Raw genomic sequence first — 10,003 nt, 5'->3', positions numbered from 1 at the left:
ATCCTGGCCTTGAAAATGTAGAAATGCTCTTGGTGCAAAGAAAACAGTGCAGCCCATTCTCTGAACTCAGCTTTGCCTGTAGGAGTGGAGCCCTCTGCAATGGTCAGCTTGAGAATCTTAGATGTCGTCTCCAACACATGAATGTCTTTATGTTCTTAAATTATATTTTCCATTCCTGTTTGGTTCTGTCCTGTTTTTGCCATGTTCTTCATTTTAAGATTTGCTGCCCTGCCAGAATCTTCCTGGCTGCATGAAGATGGATCACTTGGAGGGCTATTTACAACCCTGCACTTTATCCTCCTGTCTTCTGCTCTTTTTGATTTTACCTGTATCTTCTACTCTGGGCTTCCTTGGTGTCTCAGTGGTAAAGAATCCACCTTCCAATGCAGTAGCCGTGGGTTCAGTCCCTGGGTTGGAGAAATCCCCTGGAGAAGCAAATGGCAACCCATTCCAGTATTCTTGCCTGGGAAATCCCATGCACAGAGGAGCCTGGAGGGCTAGACTCCTGCTACTGCTGCTGCTAAGTCGCTTCAGTCGTGTCCGATTCTGTGCGACGCCATAGATGGCAGCCCATCAAGCTCCGCCGTCCCTGGGATTCTCCAGGCAAGGACACTGGAGTGGGTTGCCATTTCTTTCTCCAATGCATGAAATCAAAAAGTGAAAGTGAAGTTGTTCAGTTGTGTCCGACTCTTCGCGACCCCATGGATTGCAGCCTACCAGGCTTCTCCGCCCATGGGATTTTCCAGGCAAGAGTACTGGAGTGGGGTGCCGTTGCCTTCTCTGGGGCTAGAGTCAATGGGGTTGCAAAAGAGTTGGATACGACTGAGCAGCTAAACAACAACAATCTTCTATTCTGTATCAGTTGCTGGTTTTGACTTCAAATTCTTCTGATATTAGGAGTTCAAAATAGAAAAATTTCCTTTCTTCCACAACTTTCTTTACTTGTCAATATCTCTTTAAAAGTAAGTAAGGATGGGAATAGAATAACACAACTTATGGAAATAGAGGGAGACAGAAGCAGGGCCGAGAGGAAAGGAGCATGTGGGCGGTGGTCATGCACTTTGCTGGGGACTCTCACGTTTATCGGTCTTGGGACTATGATGGCTTTGCCATCTTAAAAGTGTTTCTGTTCTCCGTTTCCTGACAATGTTGTGCAGCAAGTATGGTCTGCTGAAAATAAGACTTGATTTTAAAAAATTGCAGCTGTAATCTGGATCCTGCTGAGATGGCAGATTATGAAAAACAAATTGTGAAAAATCACGTTTGGGTGAAAACCAAATACATGAAAACCAGGCAAGACTTTGGTGACTTTCGTTTACCACAGTGCAGCTGTCTGCCAAGCAAAAAATAATAAATCAACAAGGGATTTTTGTGGCAAGGCAACTATCTAGTACCTTCACTGTGGTGGTAGACACAGAAACCTACTCTGGTGATAAAACTGTACAAAGCCTGATACGGGGGCTTCCCAGGTGGCACTAGTGGGAAAGAACCTGCCTGTCCATACAGGAGATATAAGACATATGGGTTCGATCCCTGGGTCAGGAAGATCCCTTGGAGAAGGACATGGCAACCCACTCCAGTATTTCTTGCCTGAAGAATCCCATGGACAGAGGAGCCTGTGGGCTACAGTCCATGGGGTTGCAAAGAGACATGACTGAAGCAACTTAGTGTGCACTCAAAACCTAATAAATATGTACTTACACTCAAATGAGGACAAATATAAGAAAATCTGAATACGATTACTAGATTGTACAAGGTCAATTTTCTGATTGTGATATTGTATTGTAGTTTTGTGAAATGTTACCATTGGGAAATGTTAAATTGGGAAAAGTTTACAGAGGATATCTCTCTCTATTATTTCTTATAACTGGTTATGACTTTATAATTATCTTGATAAACATTTTGATTAAAAAAAGACTTGCAGTGAAATATATCTGGTTTCAGTATTATATCATGATGATTTTGCCTCTGAAAAATAAGTCAGAGCAGATTCTTTTAAACATTAGGGTGTAAGGATATAGTTCCAAAGGAAAACCATTTCTGAAAATTTTAGCTAACTCATTTGCTTAGAAGAAGGATGATATCTTAATCTAACAATTTCTCCAAAGGAGGTAAAGTTTAAAAGTTTCAGAGTCATATAAGCAATTTGGAAATAATGCATAAAGATTCACTTTCAGTGAATTTGTAAATAATGTGATATGCTATTTTCATATGTGAGAATTTAAATTCAGTTAAATATAATTACACAATTATTTAGAGATCAGAGTCTATATTCACTGTTTCCTAATCTGTAAAAGATGAGTTCTTTCCCAGCACATCCAGAATGTAATCTCTACATATCAAATCAAGTAATAAGTAGTAAAACACTAAGTTTACCATTCCAGGTCATTGTTTGCCATTTGAGAGCCTGTGTGTTTATGACCCCAGGAGACCAAATATTTAGTCCAGCTGTTCTCTTACTCAAAACTTTCTCTGAACTTTCTGAAAATGCTTTTGGACTCTATGACACATTAATTTGGATATCATCAGGGGAAGGAGTGTTTGCTTTTCGAGGAGAGTGAAATAGTCAACATCTACCAAGTTAAGTCTGGTAAATAAAGTGGTAGATGAGATTGAATCATATTCTCTTGGGTCAAAAACAAGGAGTTACTATAAAGCAATGCATTTACTTTTCTTGTGTGGTTTATGTATTGGTTCTGAAAAAAGTAAGAAATGTTTAGAGCTCAAAGGGGTAAGCCTTTTGGACATTCGTTTGTGTATGTTTATTATAGAACCAGAGTTTTAAGACTCTGTGGGCAAATCTGATGCATAAAATGATTTGATACTCTGGGTATAGACCAACCAACAAAGACATATTTGCTGAATACCTTTCTATATTCCAAATGATGAAGGAATTGAAAAAAAGAGTACTAGATATATTTTCAACTCCATGAAATAATCCCATTCCATATATTTAATTTAATTCCTATACTTAATGGGCTTCCCAGGTGGCACTAGTGGTAAAGACCCCGTCTGCCAATGGAGGAGTCATAAGAGACGTGAGTTCGATCCCTGGGTCAGGAAGGTCTCTGGGAAGAGGGATTGGCACCCCACTCCAATTTTCCTGCCTAGAGAATCCCATGGACAGAGGAGCCTGTCGGGCTACAGTCTACAGGGTCACTCAGAGGTGGACACGACTGAAGTAATGTTCAGTTCAGTTCAGTTCAGTTCAGTCGCTCAGTCGTGTCCGACTCTTTGCGACCCCGTGAATCGCAGCACGCCAGGCCTCCCTGTCCATCACTAACTCCCAGAGTTCACTCAGACTCACGTCCATTGAGTCAGTGATGCCATCCAGCCAGCTCATCCTCTGTCATCCCCTTCTCCTCCTGCCCCCAACCCCTCCCAGCATCAGAGTCTTTTCCAATGAGTCAACTCTTCGCATGAGGTGGCCAGAGTACTGGAGTTTCAGCTTCAGCATCATTCCTTCCAAAGAAATCCCAGGGCTTATCTCCTTTAGGATGGACTGGTTGGATCTCCTTGCAGTCCAAGGGACTCTCAAGAGTCTTCTCCAACACCACAGTTCAAAAGCATCAATTCTTCGGTGCTCAGCCTTCTTCACAGTCCAGCTCTCACATCCATACGTGACCACAGGAAAAACCATAGCCTTGACCAGATGGACCTTAGTCGGCAAAGTAATGTCTCTGCTTTTGAATATGCTATCTAGGTTGGTCATAACTTTCCTTCCAAGGAGTAAGCGTCTTTTAATTTCGTGGCTGCAGTCACCATCTGCAGTGAAGTGATGTAGCACACATAACTATTCATGGAGAGACCGACCAGCTGTTGCTGCTGCTGCTGCTGCTGCTGCTGCTGCTGCTAAGTCACTTCAGTCGTGTCTGACTCTGTGCGACCCCATAGACGGCAGCCCACCAGGCTCCCCTGTCCCTGGGATTCTCCAGGCAAGAACACTGGAGTGGGTCCAGCTACTGTTGACCAATTTTATTGAGAGGTTAGTGATTACTGCATTCTGTGTACGCAGCATGGAGTACTTAGCAGGTGTGTATGAAACTGGATCCTTGTGGGCCAGAGCTGCTGAGTGGGAGGAATCCTTGTCACTGAGCAGAAGGCATCCTGTGAACTCCTAGGATGAGCTGATATAAAGAACTTGTGAGGACTCTTGCTCTCAACAGTCTGGGGAGATTTCCTTGTTCCCAGAGAGAGCTGAGAAGCTCTTCTTGAGTCCTTTACCCTAGGAAGGTAATGCTCCCCTATTTCTCCTCTGAGGGTGCCCAAGCCAGTGCTGTGTTCCCTGTAGTTGAGTGAAGTTCTGTTCCAAGGTCAAGCAATCAGGGAATTCTCCAGGTGTTAAGTGTTGAGCTTGAGAATGAAACCTGTAGACTCTGTGTAAACAGGAATGAAACCTTCATTACATTGGGGGCTGTGAGTTACTCAAAGGTTCCACTGTAGGCCCACAAATTGTGGACTGTGATCAAGTTATAGAATATCTATGTTGCTCCCCTAGTCAGCCTTGTTTTTGAATGTTGATATCTTTGATAAAGGATGCAAAGTGATTTTAATCTACTTGTTTACCTCTGGAAGAATGACTTATTTGCCATGTCAAGTAGGTCATCCAAAATTTTAATTTAATGACCTATTGCATTCCACAGACTTTAAAAATAAGCATTATATCAATGTAAAACAATGCATACATAGAAAAATTCCTAACAGAAATATTTGGGTTACAGATATCACAATAGGAAGGTTCACTTTTAGAGCATGAGAATACATAAGGTAGACAGCGTGGTGTGTTAAAAAGGAGAGGGGAATCCAGAAAAAGGAGAATTGGAATAACTTGTATTTTTCATTTTTTTTTGTTTCTTTATCTTAGGTTTTGTGGGATCCAATTCCATGATAAAATTTTCCCTATTATTCTCCTGTTGAGCCTTATCATTAGGAAAAAACTAAAAATGGATCCTGCCTTGCTACGTTTTGGTTTAGTAACCTTAGTTTTGGACTTAGCATGAATACTAATTCACTTCATGGGAAATAGATGAGGAAACAGTGGAAACAGTGTCAGACTTTATTTTTGGGGGCTCCAAAATCACTGCAGATGGTGACTGCAGCCATGAAATTAAAAGACGCTTACTCCTTGGAAGAAAAGTTATGACCAACCTAGACAGCATATTCAAAAGCAGAGGCATTACTTTGCCGACTAAGGTCCATCTGGTCAAGGCTATGGCTTTTCCAGTAGTCATGTATGGATGTGAGAGTTGGAGTGTGAAGAAGGCTGAGCGCCAAAGAATTGCTGCTTTTGAACTGTGGTGTTGGAGAAGACTCTTGAGAGTCCCTTGGACTGCAAGGAGATCCAACCGGTCCATTCTGAAGGAGATCAGCCCTGGGATTTCTTTGGAAGGAATGATGCTAAAGCTGAAACTCCAGTACTTTGGCCACCTCATGAGAAGAGTTGACTCATTGGAAAAGACTCTGATGCTGGGAGAGATTGGGGGCAGGAGGAGAAGGGGACGACAAAGGATGAGATGGCTGGATGGCATCACTGACTCGATGAATGTGAATCTGAGTGAACTCCGGGAGTTGGTGATGGACAGGGAGGCCTGGAGTGCTGCGATTCATGGGGTCACAAAGAGTCAGACAGGACTGAGCAACTCAACTGAACTGAACTGAATACTAATCAAATTAAGTTTATTAAATAAAATACTGTTTCCTTCAAAATTTACCTCTGTAGCCCCCATACCTCATTAAATGTCAAGATTAATTCAGTCATAATGGTTACAAGGGTTATTCTTTACATAAGAAAGAAAGAATTGTTTTCCTGTAAGTGAGTAGAAACTGCTGAAAGATGGGGCCCCAGCATCGTGCTTTTATCCCGAGTTCCTGGGGGAGTCAAGGTGCTAAGAGATATTATCCATTGTCCTCCAAGGTATTTTTAAAGATCCTTAGGCCTCCCATGTGCTAGAAGGTGAGAGAGGATTTAAAGTCTTTCTGAGAATGATTCCTCACATTACTGTGGGTTTTTTTTGTTACTAATACAATACTATCCCAACATCTGTGATAGTTTTTTTTCCCCCCTTCAAGGTAGTGAACACAGCTAACTTCTCTTAAGAAACAGAATAGTTAAGTATAAGTACCAGATTGTTTATACTTAGCTTCAAGTGGTTCAAATCATTCATCCTCTGAAATACTTTTTTTTCCTAAGAAAAGGACAACTATATGTTTATGAATACTAGAGAAATTCAGCTTTGGAGAGGAAATGTAGCATTTCAGTTGCTGTAAGAAGCTTCAAACTTCTCTCCTGGGTCTATCTGTTGTAAAGGGTGTAACTTTTCCCCCTCCCCCGCCCCCCCGCCCCCTGCCCCAGAGTCTATAGAAGTGAGAATGAATCCCCTTTGGCAGTAGAAGTGAAAGCGAAAGTGTTAGTTTCTCAGTCATGTCTGACTTACTCTTGGTGACTGCATGGACTGTAGCCTGCCAGGCTCCTCTGCCTGTGGAATTCTCCAGGCAAGAATACTGGAGGGAGTAGTCAATCCCTTCTCCAGGGGATCTTCCTGACCCAGGGATCAACTTCCAAAATATGGAATGTAGTTTCCATGAGGAAGGAGATTTTTGTCTCTCTTGTTTGATGTTCCATCCTGATAGTTCAAATAGTGCTTGGTATGTAGTGGACCCTCAGTAAATGTTTGTGGAATGGATGAATGAATCCTTAAGAAAAACTGTGCGTTGTGGGTCTGCTGGAGCTTGATTTCCAGGGACCTTCATATGGGGAGAAATATTATCAATGAGTTGCACGAATGTGTTGTTTCTCCTTTATCCTAAGAAAAGCTCACCCCCTTCTTCCAAGTTTGGTACCTGAGGGAGCAGAACTCTGGGCCAAACTCTGCAGCTCTTCAAGGGGCTGTAGTTGAGAATTTGAAAGCCCTCAGAGTGGCTGCATCAATCTTGTAGAGAGATGCCCATCAGCAGAGGGACTGTTCCAGGGCCACATGGCAGGCTGGGCTGGGTGCTGGCTAGGTGTGGAAGCCTTTCTCAGACTCATCAAATGCATGCTGTAGAGCTGGTTAATAAAGTATAAACCAGCAACCAACGATTCTATTTTACAGTTCTTATTTCATCATAAAAAACCCAAAGTATGTGAAGATAGGTTGGAATGTGTAAAGAAAAGCTAAGAAAGCAGATTTCTGATAAGACCAGCATGTGACTTGTATAACAGCTGAATTATAGTCTGAAGGATGGAATGCTGACAGTTCCTTCTTGTGACCGCTAGGATTTTATTCCTCCCTGAAACAGGCCACTTTTGAGCCAATCTTAAGATGAGAAAATACTTTGAAGAATTATGCTTGACATGGAGTATATCTCCCTTGTTATCAGTGGGGGTTCCACTGCTTACAGGGTGGGTGGAGATAATGCCCATGTCTTTGGACATAATGGCTTTTGACAGACAGACCAAAATAATTCCTTTTTAGCCATGCAGTTGTCTGTAAATCTGCTTAGTTGGTCATTCAAAGTGACGACATTCGAGATATAGTTGATGCACTGTTTATCTTAAAGAAACATTTTAAAATTAATTCGTCAGACCTGTGCAATATTTTATCTTTTCAGTTTAATAATATCCAAATGTGCTTTTGGTTGCTTTTGTGAGGCAAAAAAACACATGTGTGTTTCCTCATAAATCAGTCAGTTAGCTTTGAAAATATAGTACATTTCAGATATGTAGCAAAGACCCTCAGAACAGTTATTAAAGCAGCATGAGGAGCTGAGTTTGCTTCAGTTTTGGATTTTTAATAGACTGCACTGTTATGTAGTGAAGACAGAATTGTGCCATAGAGGTCTCTGGTTAAGAGCCAAGACGTTTTCTTTTCTATTATTTTCGAGGCTTTTGTTTCTTTTCGCAGAAGGAAACATATGCATTTATACTGTTGGGTAGAATTTGGCTCAGACAGTAAAGAATCCGCCTGCAATGTGGGAGACCTGGGTTCAATCCCTGGGTTGCGAAGATCCCCTGGAGGAGGGCATGGCAACCCACTCCAGTATTCTTGCCTGGAGAATCCCCAAGGATAGAGGAGCCTGGTAGGCTACGGTCCCCGGGGTTGCAAAGAGTCGGAGACGACTGAGCGACTATGTACATTAGAAAAGATAATTCCCATAAACCTACTCTCTTGACTCTTTAGATAAATATGTTGGCACATGAATTCTAAATTTCAAGTTGTGACTTTGTAAGAAATTTCCATGTACTTCCAATGAAGGTATTGCACTGGTATTCTTTGCTTGATTTAACATTAAAATTATGTGAGACCTTTATGTTTGTCAAGATATATTTCAATGTAACTTAAAAGTTATTTTAAAATTCACATCAAATTCATCACTTTATTCTGTTAGTTGTCTCTAGATAATTCTATTTCCTCATCTGTTTTAATTGTACCTCTTGTCACACCAGTCAGATCATCATCTCTTTTCATTAAATTATCTACTCGAATAGAATCCTCTCCTAATGTACTGTGATAGTTCATGACACAAGAAACACTTTATGGTTTCTATGTAGAAAAGCAAAGTCTCAATTGAATATCCAAATAAATTGTTGTGGAAACACACCAAAGTGTTAACACATTGATAGAATTAAGACTTTAACTTATTTTTCCCTCATACTTTTAAATATTTTCTAAAAGTTCTACAATAAGCATGAATTACTTTTAAATATTTTAAATCCATTCTCATTTTAAAAATTTCAAGCAATAAAGGTTAAGATGAGAATATATGGGGCTTCCCAATGGCTCAGTGGGTAAAGAATCCGCTTGCGATACAGGAGACACAGGAGATGTGAGTTTGATCCCTGGGTCAGAAAGATCCCCTGGAGGAGGGCATGGCAACCCACTCCAGTATTGTTGCCTGGAGAATCCCATGGACAGAGAAGCCTGGCAGGCTACAGGCCATGGAGTTGCAAGAGTCGGATGGACTGAGCAACTGAACAGCAGCAGTAAGATGAGAATATATTATCACCTAAAATCTTACGACTTCAAATTAATAGTCAGCAATTAGATGAACACCATGCCAACACTGCTATCTCTCGTTCATGTATATACTCACAGACACACCTACACACACGACATACACACTCAGAGGGCAAAGGACAACTAGCCAACTAGTTCAGTTCAGTTGCTCAGTCGCGTCCGACTCTTTGCGACCCCATGAATCGCAGCACGCCAGGCCTCCCTGTCCATCACCAACTCCCGGAGTTCACTCAGACTCACGTCCATCGAGTAAGTGATGCCATCCAGCCATCTCATCCTCCGTCGTCCCCTTCTCCTCCTGCCCCCAATCCCTCCCAGCATCAGAGTCTTTTCCAATGAGTCAACTGTTCGCATGAGGTGACCAAAGTACTGGAGTTTCAGCTTCAGCATCAGTCCTTCCAAGGAAATCCCAGGGCTGATCTTCAGAATGGACTGGTTGGATCTCCTTGCAGTCCAAGGGACTCTCAAGTGTCTTCTCCAACACCACAGATCAAAAGCATCAATTCTTTGGCACTCAGCCTTCTTCACAGTCCAACTCTCATACATGACCACAGGAAAAAGCCATAGCCTTGACTAGATGGACCTTAGTCGGCAAAGGAATGTCTCTGCTTTTGAATATGCTATCTAGGTTGGTCATAACTTTTCTCCCAAGGAGTAAGTGCCTTTTAATTTCATGGCTGCAGTCACTATCTGCAGTGATTTTGGAGCCCCCCAAAATAAAGTCCGACACTGTTTCCACTGTTTCCCCATCTATTTCCCATGAAGTGATGGGATCGGATGCCATGATCTTTGTTTTCTGAATGCTGAGCTTTAAGCCAACTTTTTCACTCTCCACTTTCACTTTCATCAAGAGGCTGAGTAAGTTAGAGACAGGCAAAAACCAAAGTTTTATAAATCCAGGATCAAACTATACATGCTTATTTTAAATAAAGGCTTACATTTTGTATTACCTTAATAATTAAAAAAGCTTTTAATTTTATATTGTAGTATAGCCAATTAACAATGTG

This window comes from Ovis aries, chromosome 26 (assembly GCF_016772045.2).
Source record: "Ovis aries strain OAR_USU_Benz2616 breed Rambouillet chromosome 26, ARS-UI_Ramb_v3.0, whole genome shotgun sequence".
NCBI classification, from domain to species: Eukaryota; Metazoa; Chordata; class Mammalia; order Artiodactyla; family Bovidae; genus Ovis; species Ovis aries.
This window is presented reverse-complemented; position numbering follows the sequence as displayed.